Source organism: Juglans microcarpa x Juglans regia, chromosome 1D (assembly GCF_004785595.1).
Source record: "Juglans microcarpa x Juglans regia isolate MS1-56 chromosome 1D, Jm3101_v1.0, whole genome shotgun sequence".
NCBI lineage: Eukaryota > Viridiplantae > Streptophyta > Magnoliopsida > Fagales > Juglandaceae > Juglans > Juglans microcarpa x Juglans regia.
The window spans coordinates 33,409,463-33,420,986 of record NC_054594.1 but is presented as its reverse complement, the minus strand read 5'-3'; positions in this window follow the sequence as shown (position 1 = coordinate 33,420,986).

Sequence of the window (11,524 nt, the reverse complement as noted above, 5' to 3'; positions counted from 1 at the left end):
CTCCATGACAAAGTGAAAGGAACTCTGGAAGGACAGATTTTTCCATAAACGAGTAGCCGTACTTAGGAAATGATTATCTGTACAGAGACCTCATACTTGAAATGCATGAATGATCAGATATCATACAAATCCATGAATTTATTCAACTCCTCATCATTATTGCATTTTATTCGGTGTTAATTGAGATTATATTGAGAGAGATCGAGGATGTTGGTATGACAGGGATCGGCCAGCGACTGAAATTCCGATGAAATCTATATGAATAACTGTAGCTATAACAATATTCCTAATTAAGGTAATATTACTCGTTCGGAGGATTGTTACTTTTTTGAGAATTGTTACTCAACTTGTCAACCCCATCAGTACGCATGCATATTAGGCGTGATCGAAGATAATAATATGGCATGGTATATTTGCTAAGACTAATGCTACGGTGGAATGCGCAAATATCTTACAGTCGTTTTGAAAAAAAATAGTCTATTATTAAAAAAATTATTTTTTATTCACTTTTTTTAAAGTGAATACACGACGTTTTCACAATCATGACTACAACTATCATCTCTAATTTGATAAACAACTGTTCTGAGATCAACATCTTCTGGCCTGGTTCTTGTGATAACAGAGGGTCTTCGTACAGTTTGAACCTTTAATGCATGGAATAATGGCCATGATCAGCACAATCACTACAAAAAACATTGCCCTTCTAAAACAACATATATAATAAAAGTGCCCTGCACATTTTTTTTTTCTTTTTATAAGTTATTTTCCCAAAATAGGCATTTAAATAAATTACCAATTACAAGATCCATACAATTCTTAAAATATTTCACTATGTATATTTTTTATTTAAGAAAAAAAGCTGGTGATCTGTATTTTATATATATATAAACCCACATTTTTAACAAAATTTTAGTGAAATACACAATAATAAACTAAAAATTATAATTTTCGCTCTCTTTAAGAAGATTCAAGTCTTCTACGATATACAAAGTTTTAAATGAACATGTACATCAGATCTTCTCTTGACTTGTCTCTTCCATGATATAATAATAGTCCAACTGATCGTCATATAGATCAAACCTGCTCTATACAAGTAATTGAGCTCAAAACTCCACTCAAATAACATCTCTATTTTGTCTGAAAATACTCTAAAAAATATGATCTACACAGTTTGCCTTTTTGTTCTTTCAAAAACTTCACACTATTTCTACGTACGTTCAAGAGATAAAACACCAAGCTACAAAAAATCACCCAACGCTTGACACAACCTCAAATGAGTAAAATACAATTCAATTTGAAAAGTAAACGTTCATGTTTCAAGAAAATTTGGCAACCGGACAATTGAATGAAAATTAAAGCAGCCAACATTAATCCTCTAAACCGAAAATTAATGCAGCCAATCAACTGTCATTTTAATAAGCACTAAAAATCTAAACGGCTTGAAGCCTTCTACGTACAAGCATCCAAATTTAAGAGAAAATAAAATAGAAGGAAGCAACGGTAATGATCTCTTAAACAAAAAGGTTATTAATTAATAAATAGCATTTATTAAAAAAATACCAACACACGACATATATATATATATATATATATATATATACATATAAAAGGTGGTGAAAAAAAAAAAAAGGTTAAAGTACAGTACCCTGTTTCGACTGTTAACATGAAGACCGACAAAAGAGGTAAGACAATCAGAAAAATTACCTCGTGAGTTTAGAATCCAATCTTGAGGAAAGTGACCCTTCAAAGCCGGACAACTATTGGGTACAAGTGTCCACGTGTGAAGCCTTCTGCGTTTGTATATATTAATATATTATATGAAAACTTTTATTCATCGTCTCTACATATTATATATTATATATTTTTTTATCTAGGCTGCACACGTGTATTCTCCAACGAATCCGCCTCTTTTTTTCCGATTTGATTATGGTTGCGTGGACCGTACCCCTTAGTGACGTCAGCTTTAACATGTTCTTTTACATAAAACCATTGATGATATTTTAATGAATATATATATATATATATATATATATATACACTATAAACAACATACTCATCTTCAAAATCTCAACAGGAAACATGATCGAACGAAGATGTATGCTTGACCTCAATTAATTATATGCAATCTAATTTCATCGTTAAAAATACTACTTTAAATTCAGAGTAATTTTCAATATTCAAATAACTCTAAGTCATATCCCGTAATAATTTCAATTAATTAGTTTCAATTGACATGGATTTACAAGATAATTAAGAATTAATTAAGTACACGTGTGAGATAAGGAACGCATTCGCATATTTAGACCATAATTAACAATCACGAAATCAAGAGTGAATGTTGAGTACTATCATCTCTCTCTTTGATGAAGAAACTAACTACCTTGCGAAACAAATGCACCCCCACAATCACTAAACAAACAAACTTTGCACATGCAGCCACCTTAAGCAGTTCTACGTAATCGATCGCTGCTTAGCGAGTAGTTCCACTGGCAGACCAATTCATCTTTGTTGTATAACGGGAGGAAGAGACACTTGCGAACCTCTTACTGTCATCGAAGAATCAAAATTTCTATCATGTCGATAAAAAGCTTTTGGAATTCCATGATTTTTAACTAAAAACTGAACCTTGGAATCATTGATCTAAATATCGTATAGATCGATGACACCTCAACCGAACAAACATGCCTGTAGATTAGAAAATCAAAGGCTATGCTATTATTGTCTGTTACCTGTTGGCAAGGAGACCATATTCTAATCAGGATTAAACAATCTAGGTATATTTAGATCATACTCATTCATATACATATATATATATATATATATATATAGTGGTGTTCTTCGTTATAGTATGTAGGAAATGTCACCTAAAATGCTTCTTGTTTTTTACAAAAGAGTTCCAACGTTTTCAAAATGCTTCCCCACAAACATGCCCAAACTTAGTACACCACTTAACTCAAGTTGGTAGGTGCTCGTCCATCTTGTCTTCTTTTAGACAAGTCTAGTAGGCAAGGGAATTGTTATAGAAAGCATGTGCTAGTAAGCATGAGCGGGAATGAACAATGACTTGAGTTTAGTTCTGGAGTTTGAAGATTGAAAGTGAGTTTGAGCGCGGGTAGCATTCTAGTCTTAAGCAAAGTCGTTCTGCCCAGCCATATATCATGTTTAGTCAATTGCATATTGGTAAGCATGATTATACCAATACAAATAGGTGCGGTAGGCGAAGGAGTTGTTTTCAACAAATCAATAGACAAGTGCCTAGCTAATGAAATATATCTTTAGAATGCCCTTCATGCCTAAAAGGTTAGTTCAAGGGCTTTGATAGGCAAATGCACGCATTTGTTGTCGTTTCGTTTAAAAAAAAAAAAACATTTTCTTCAAGCATAGAGACTACATATGAGGAAGATGTGAATAGAGATACGAAAGTTCCTATTATAGTTGCATGAGAAAAAAAAATTATGTTTGCAATTAAAGAGAAGAAGCATAAAGGGTTAGAAAGGTTTCCCAAAGTAGATATTGACGCAGTTTTCTGATTAAGGAAAATTTGCTTTTCTTTCTGCCACCTAATAATGCACGTTGCTTATTAGTCAAAGTTTACATGAGTTTCTTCACTTCTAGCTTGTTCCTAGGGCTGTTTAATTTGATTTGCATGTAACACTATTTTTTTTTTCCTAATATTAGCTAAAAAGATAAGGGCCAAGAGTCCATTGCTTTCTATCTAGGCAAAGCTATATATAGATTTTAAAGATTGATTTAGACAATAATAAATTATTAAAAAACAGATTTAAGGTATAGTTTAATCCCAACTATATCCAAAATAAAACAACTACCACAAGTTGTCACTAACCATGCAGCTAAATGTATCGGGGAATAAGATATAGCTTGTTACCAATCAGGCAATCATAACGAACCATGTATGCATGTTGTTTAGATAGCATAAACAAAGTGCAGGAAAGGTGTTTGCATAAAAGCTTCACAAAGTCGAACTTCTTTCATGAATATATTTGAAAAGCAACAGATTTCCTAATTACAATAGTCTAAAGATACTTGATATTTATAGACAATTCCTAATCAATATTACACACTCATGGTGGACACTTCAGCACTGTACGAGCCTTTTAGAATTATCTGCAATATTCCATCATGCAGAGTTTGTTAGATGTGCTATTGCCTTAGAGTCGTGTCTCTTAGAATCTTGTTGTGAGGCAATGTTATGGTGAGCCTTAATAGCCCCCCTCGACTCAAGCGGCATTGAAATGACTGTGAGGCTTGAACGGAGAAGAGTGAACCTTGTTATGAATAATGGCTTGGTGAGAATATCAACAATTTGATCCTTAATTGAAAAAAAATAGACTTTCAGGGTTTTGGCACAACACGGTCCCTTACAAAATGGTAATCAAGATCAACGTGTTTAGTTCTAGAGTGTAAAACTGGATTAACAGAAAGATATGTAGCACCTATATTATCACACCACAAGTTTGGAGGATTAGTGAGAAAAATGCCTAATTCTGTTAACAATGATTGTAACCCTAAAATTTCATATTCAGTGTTGGTCATAGCTTTGTATCGGCCACTGTGGAGGATTGAGCTATGGTGGGCTGCTTCTTAGAGCCCCATGAAACAAGATGTGAACCAAAATAAACACAAAATTCACTAGTGATTTTTTAGACATCGGGACAGCCAGCCCAATCGGCATTTGAGAAGGCAGTGAGTTTTAAAGATGAAGTAGTAGAGAAGTAAAGTCCAAAGGAAGTGGTAAGACAAAGATAATGTAAGATCATCTTGACAGCTTGTCAATAAGGAACACGGGGACAGTGCATGTATTGACAAACTTTATTTATAGCGAATGAGATGTTAGGTTGAGTAAAGACAAGGTATTGGAGGCTACCGACAATGCTGCGATAAAGTTGAGGATCCTCAAAGGAGGATCTATCAAGAGCAGTAAATTTGGCTGAAGTGGACATAGGGGTAGACACGTGTTTCAAATTTTGCATGTTTTTCCTAGCTAATAGATTAGTAATGTAACATTTTTGTGACATGAACAAACCAGTAGAGCTACAAATAACCTCAACACCTAAAATATAATGAAGGGTACCGAGATCTTTAATAGGAAAGACAGATCGAAGAGTAGAGATAAAATCATTAATTAGATCAGGGTTAGTAGCTGTAACTATTATATCATCAACATAAATTAAAACATCAATGGAGGCAGACGTATTGGACAAAATAAACAAGGAAGAATCTGAAATTGCACTATGAAACCCTAAAGATAGTAATTTCGAGCTTAACTTTGTAAACCAAGCCCTAAGGGTTTGTTTCAAACCATAGATAGATTTACGTAATTTACAAACATACTGACGAAAGTCAGGATTCACAAACCCAGTTGGTTACTCATGAAGACGTCCTCGTCTAGATCACCGTGTAGGAAGGCATTTTATATGTCTAGCTGATGAAGAGGCCAACGACGTGTAACGACAATAGAGATAAGAAGTTGAATTGTGTCTGGTTTGACAATAGGGCTGAAGGTCTCTGTGTAGTCAAGGCTAGGTTGCTGATGGAAGCCATTGGCCATAAGATGAGCTTTGCGACGTTCAAGGGTTCCGTCAGCTCGCCGTTTGGTCTTAAGAACCCACTTGGATCCCAGGATGTTAAGGTGCGGTGTAAATGGAACTAAGTCCTAGGTGTGGTTGTGAATGTTAAGGCTTGGAATTCACTAGACATTGCAGCACGCCACTCGGGATATTTCGAGGCTTCGATGTAGGTGACTGGTTCTTCGGGAACAGGTTGAGATGTAGAGACAGTGAGGGAGGCCAACTGTTTTAGAACGGAAGTATGAAAATGTTGATCACTTGAAGGAATATTGCTCAATGGATCGGGAGACTGACTGTTATTAGAAGATTTGGAGGAGGCCAAGGTATGGTGCCATCGGAACGAAGGATGGGGCAACAAATGTTAGTTTTAGAACGGGTGAGCATGGGATGGATATTGAGGAGCGATGTGGGAGAGGTAGATGGTGAGGCCGAAGTGGATGAAGAGGTGCAGAGATCAAGAGGGTTGGAGACTTGATCTTGAGGATCGGGGAAGGAGGAAAATAAGTGAAAGTCGAGTAGGGTAGATGAAGTGGGTTTGAAGATATTTGAGTTAACGGGCTAGACTGTGGACATTTGAGGATGGACATGCCCAATAGTGAGATGTATGGGAACCAAGACTGGGAAGGGAATGGATGAGAGGTGGGTTGGGTGTGGTAGCAAAAGGAAAATACTATTCATTAAAACGCACATCACAAGAAATATAAGTCCAGCCCGTTGGGATGTGAAGACAATCGTAGCCTTTCTGGTCTGGACTATAGTCCAAAAAGACACAAAGTTGAGAATGAAACTCCATCTTATGAAGATTAAAAGGCCTTAAATTGGGCCAACAGACCGAGTAAAAAATTATCAAAAAAGAGTAATCTGGAGGACGATGAAATAAAGTTTGAAATCGAGAAATATTGTGTAAAACAGGTATGGGCATGCGGTTGATGAGAAATATTGCAGTTTGAAAGACTTCAACCTATTATTTATGGGGATCAGAGGAATGAGCGAGGATAGAGAGACTAGTTTCAACAATGTGACCGTGACGTTGCTCAACATTACCATTTTGAGCATGTGAGTAAAGGCATGTAATTCTATGTGAGATACCAAAATTTCTAAATAAAGCGTGGAGTGATCGAAACTCTCCTCACCAATCCTTTAGAATGAAAATTACATTAGATGAAAAATTATTACTCACATAACGAAGAAAAGCAAGAAGTATAGTAGAGACATCAGACTTAGCACGTAAAGGAAAAAACCATATATATTTTGAAAATTCGCCTACAATGGAAAGATAAAACCTAGAACTATTAGAGGACAACACTGGTGCCGGTCCCCAAACATCAAGAAATAAAAACTGAAAAGAGTTTGTGAACGAGATGGTGAGAAAGAGCATAAGACTTGGCTTGGGAGCAAGCAACACAAAAAGAAAGGACATATTTCTTATGGACAGGTAATTGATATTTTTCTATGGTAAGGACAGTAATGCGAGGAGAGGGGTGACCTGGGCGGTAATGCCATAGTTGAGAGGAAGTTCTTTCACCAATGAGAGCTTGATATGGTGGTTGCGTAGGAGAGGAAATAGCAAAGACCATTCCTAACGGAACCCTGAAGAAGCACCTCCCCAGTATGTAGATCCTTCACAACAAAGACAAAAGAGTGAAACTCAAAAAATACAAAATTATCCAGACAGAATTGACGAACAGATAATAAATTGCTTGTAATTAAAGGAAAATTAAAAAGATTGCGAAGAAGAAATTTACCAAAAGGTGTTTAAGATGAGCAAAGCCAGTATTTTGAATGGAAGTGTGGAACCATCTCCAATGCTCACTTTATCAGGACCTTGATAAGGGGAGGAATCTAAATTAAGTTTAGAAAAGTCAACAATGAAGTGATTTGTGGCGAGAGTATTAGGAAACCAGTTAGTATAAGGGATAGATGAAGATGGAAAAATAGTATAATGAGCTGCAAGAGATGGTGGGGCTGAGGACTGATATAAGTGATTAAAACGATGATAACATGACAAGGCCATGTGACCCTATTTGTGACAAACCTAACAAGTGGGTCGGGAAGAAGAGGAATTAGGAAAATATATTGGGACGAGAAAAATTGGCACAACCAGAACCTCTACCACTCCTAAACCCACGGCCACGACCTCTAGAAGATGGAGAGAAGGAATGTGAGGGACTAGTAACAGTGGTGTTAGCGGCAAGTGGAGTATTAGAGAGAAGAGAAGTGGTCTGATGAGCTAATTTGGATTCATGATTGAGAAGGTAGCTGAAAATTTGGGAAGAGAAAAGGGGATCTGACTGAGTGGTGATAGAGGTAACCAAAGATTTGTAATCGGACCCAAGACCAGCAAGAAGATAGATGGTAAATTTCGAAGGGGAGAGTGGTTGTCCAGCAGCACTAAGGGAGCTTGCTAGGGATTTGTCTTTATGAAAATAATTAGTGATAGACTCTGATCATTTCTTGAGGGTAGGTAGTTGATACTGATTTTACATAATATGGGCTGATGTTTGAGCTAAAAAAAGACTATGAAGAGTTGTCCAAAACTCGTGGGAGGTAGATCACTCAAGAACTTGGGATAAAACCGTGTCTATAAGAGAAGAGTTTATGGCTGAGAGAATGAGTTGGTCTTGGAGGACCCATTTCAGGTGTTTGGGATTATCTGTACCATCCATGGTGGAAGGAGGCATGGGTATGGAACCATTTACATAACCTATGAGTTGATGGCCTTTAAAGAAGGGAAGAATTTGGGCTTTCCAAAGAAGATAGTTGTCAATGTTGAGTTTTACCGTAATAAGGTGGGTGGTCGAATTGATAATGGTGGGGGTGATTGTCGGTAGTTAGGATTTGTCTGGTTCCATGGTATTTGGATAAAGAATTGAACGTGAGTCCTTTTTATGGCTCTGATGCCATGTTTAGATAGCAGAAACAAAGTGCAGGAAAGTTGTTTGCATAAATTATTCACAGAGTCGAACTTCTTTCATGAATACATTTGAAAAGCAACATATTTCCTAATTACAATTAGTCTAAAGATACTAGATATTTATAGACAATTCCCAATAAATATTTCACACTCATGGTGGACACCTCAGTACTATACGAGCCTTTTAGAATTGATCAATGTTACACAACCTCTCCAACTTTCACACACCATATTTTTTTTTAATTTTTATAATATTTTTTAAGTTTATTCTTTTTAAATTAATGCAATTCTTCTATTCATTATTTATATATTAAATATTTGATAAAAGAAAAGATAATAATAAAAATTAAAAAAAATATAGTGTATAGAAATTGTGTGAATAGTAAAAAATTGTGTAAATTTTTTCTTTAAAATTATCTGTAATATTTCATCCTGCAGAGTTTGTTAGATGTGCTGCTACCTTGGAGTGGTGTATGTTAGAATCTTGGTGTGAGGTAGTGTTACGGTGAGCCTTAATACATGTGAGCTTCCTTCTTAAATCACGTGTCCTGGCTTTTCATTAATTAAGAAAAAATAAAGATTAAAATGTTCATATTCAGGAGGATTAAGAGCCTGCGATTGGACACGAGTCACCAATGATGAGTCATCGAGACATCATTTCAATCATTGACCGGTGGTCCATTATGCCGAAGGAAAACAAAGAGGCCAGTGGCCCATTGCTTTCTCAATTAAAGTATTAATTTTTTCTTTCTCAATAATTAAATTATTCTCTAAACAGATAACGATATTTCCTCTCTTTTTTCTATCAATTGGGGCCTCCCTTCACTATTCCGATGGAGATTGTTCATAACTATTCCTCTTACTATAAGAAGCTTATTTAGCCAACATTTAGATCTAGATCTATCTCATAAGCGAGACTATTACTCCATAACATGTTACCAAGCATAACTCCAAGCATATGAAATGAAATCAAGAATGACAGATTTCGAAAGAGTAGGGGACGAGGATATAAAAGTTAAGCAAGCAAATGTGATTAGATACCTTAGTAGCCCTAACCGTAAACGGAGATGCTAGGTGTCGTGTGTATCGACTTTATATACAGTGTTGTATTTAATGCGTTAAGTATCTCACTTAGAGAGTACATATGCAAGAATGAAACTTGAAGGGATTGACGGTCTAATTCTTTTCGAAAGAACTCATCTACCTCTATGTACTTCTCTAATCTTTATCAAAAGAGTGACGTGTGTAGGGCTATTACATTATTAGTGTAAAAAAGGAGGCCAAGGATGTGATATCATGTGTCTTTTACGTACATAGTTGGAGTCCATGACTTTGTACTGTCATTATAAGAAAAATTAGAGAGATTCTTTTATTTGAAAAATAAGTAATGGAAGAAAAAGCATTGAAACCTAAAAAAGAAGGTTAAGTGATAAATCATCTTGGTACGTGAGTTGAATATATAATTGGTTTATTAAGACTAGAGTCATCCTTGAATTTTCACAAAACATGATAATTATAGAGATTGAACTCGAATACCCTTGTCAAGGAAATTAAGAAGTAAAAAGCGAAATAATGTCTGAGAAATAAGTTCAAGTAATTAGTATACGTAAGATGATCTTTGTTTTTTAGAAGAAACTAAGCATTAATTCCTTATTTTCAAGGGACGGAATCATTGGGGATGCAAGTTGGTTTTGTTGGTCCCCAGCAATAATGGTCTATATATGTTTGTATATTTTATGGTCAAATTAACATTACAAGAAAACTATTTATTTGTGGCCAGTTAATTCTAGCGAAATGATTATTTACAGTCAAAATGAATCTGTTTTGATCACAAATCATCTTTTCGCCGCAATTAATGACCACAAAAGTCCGTTTTTCTTAAAATGTAATGACCCATATTTGATTCATTGAAGGCAGAAAACATTAAAAAAAATAATAATAATAAAAAGCCAACATATTGGCAAAGTGTAGTTAGCTATATGGGTGCGGAGAAGCAAGAGCTTTCTCAAAGACAAAATTAAATAAGTAGATAAATTAAAGGAAAATGCTAAGGGGGTCGAGAATGGTGGCCATCATTGTACCAACAAGTGAAAATACTTTTTTTTATTTTTTATTTTTCTTTTTCAAACATTTTTTTAACATCTTTAAATATTTTTAAAAAATAAAAAAATATCAATTTAGTAATAGTCAAATTCTTAACTATTAAATAAAAAAAGACAATATTAGTCAAAATGGGGGCACCATTCTCAGTCCCCCTATCATTTTCCTAAATTAAAATAATGATATTTATATCACAAGAGTGCTACAGTCATAAAAAGATTTTATAAAAATAAATTTACAAACTGACATGATTTTATATAATACATTAGATCTACATTATAATAAAATTAATTTTAAAATTTAATGTATCACATCGAACAACATTAATTTATAAATTTATTTTCATGAAATCTTTCCATAACTAAAATATTTCCATAACTAAAATATTTCACTTGTAACATTAGTGTTTGATTGCCTCATCACTAGAAATCATCAATTGTACTTATAAGACTTAGGTGGGGGTGGTCGAACAGATATGTCAAAAAGCAGCAATATTATTGATGCATTAGCAATACGTCAAAAAGCAACATGTTATGGTTCGACCCATTCGCACGGCCATGTTTGTGTAATGCCAATTATAATAATCTTAAAATGTGTTAAACAAATTCAAATACTAAATTAATTAAGGCGTTGTTAGATTGCACTCAATTTAGTTGAGTTCAGGTTAGATTTAGACTTCTTCTAACATCTAAACACTCAACTCTCAAATCACTAAACTTATCTCAACTCAAAATCTCTTTACATATGAGACTCACAATTTTTTTCAACTCAACACCTCTTTACACGTGAAACCCACAACCTTTTTCAACTTCTCATAAATATATCTAAACTTATCTTAATATCTAAACGCATCTAAATTCATTTTAGGTGACCCCATAGAACTCATTCCACCATCTCAACTCACTATTATTTATAGAGAACT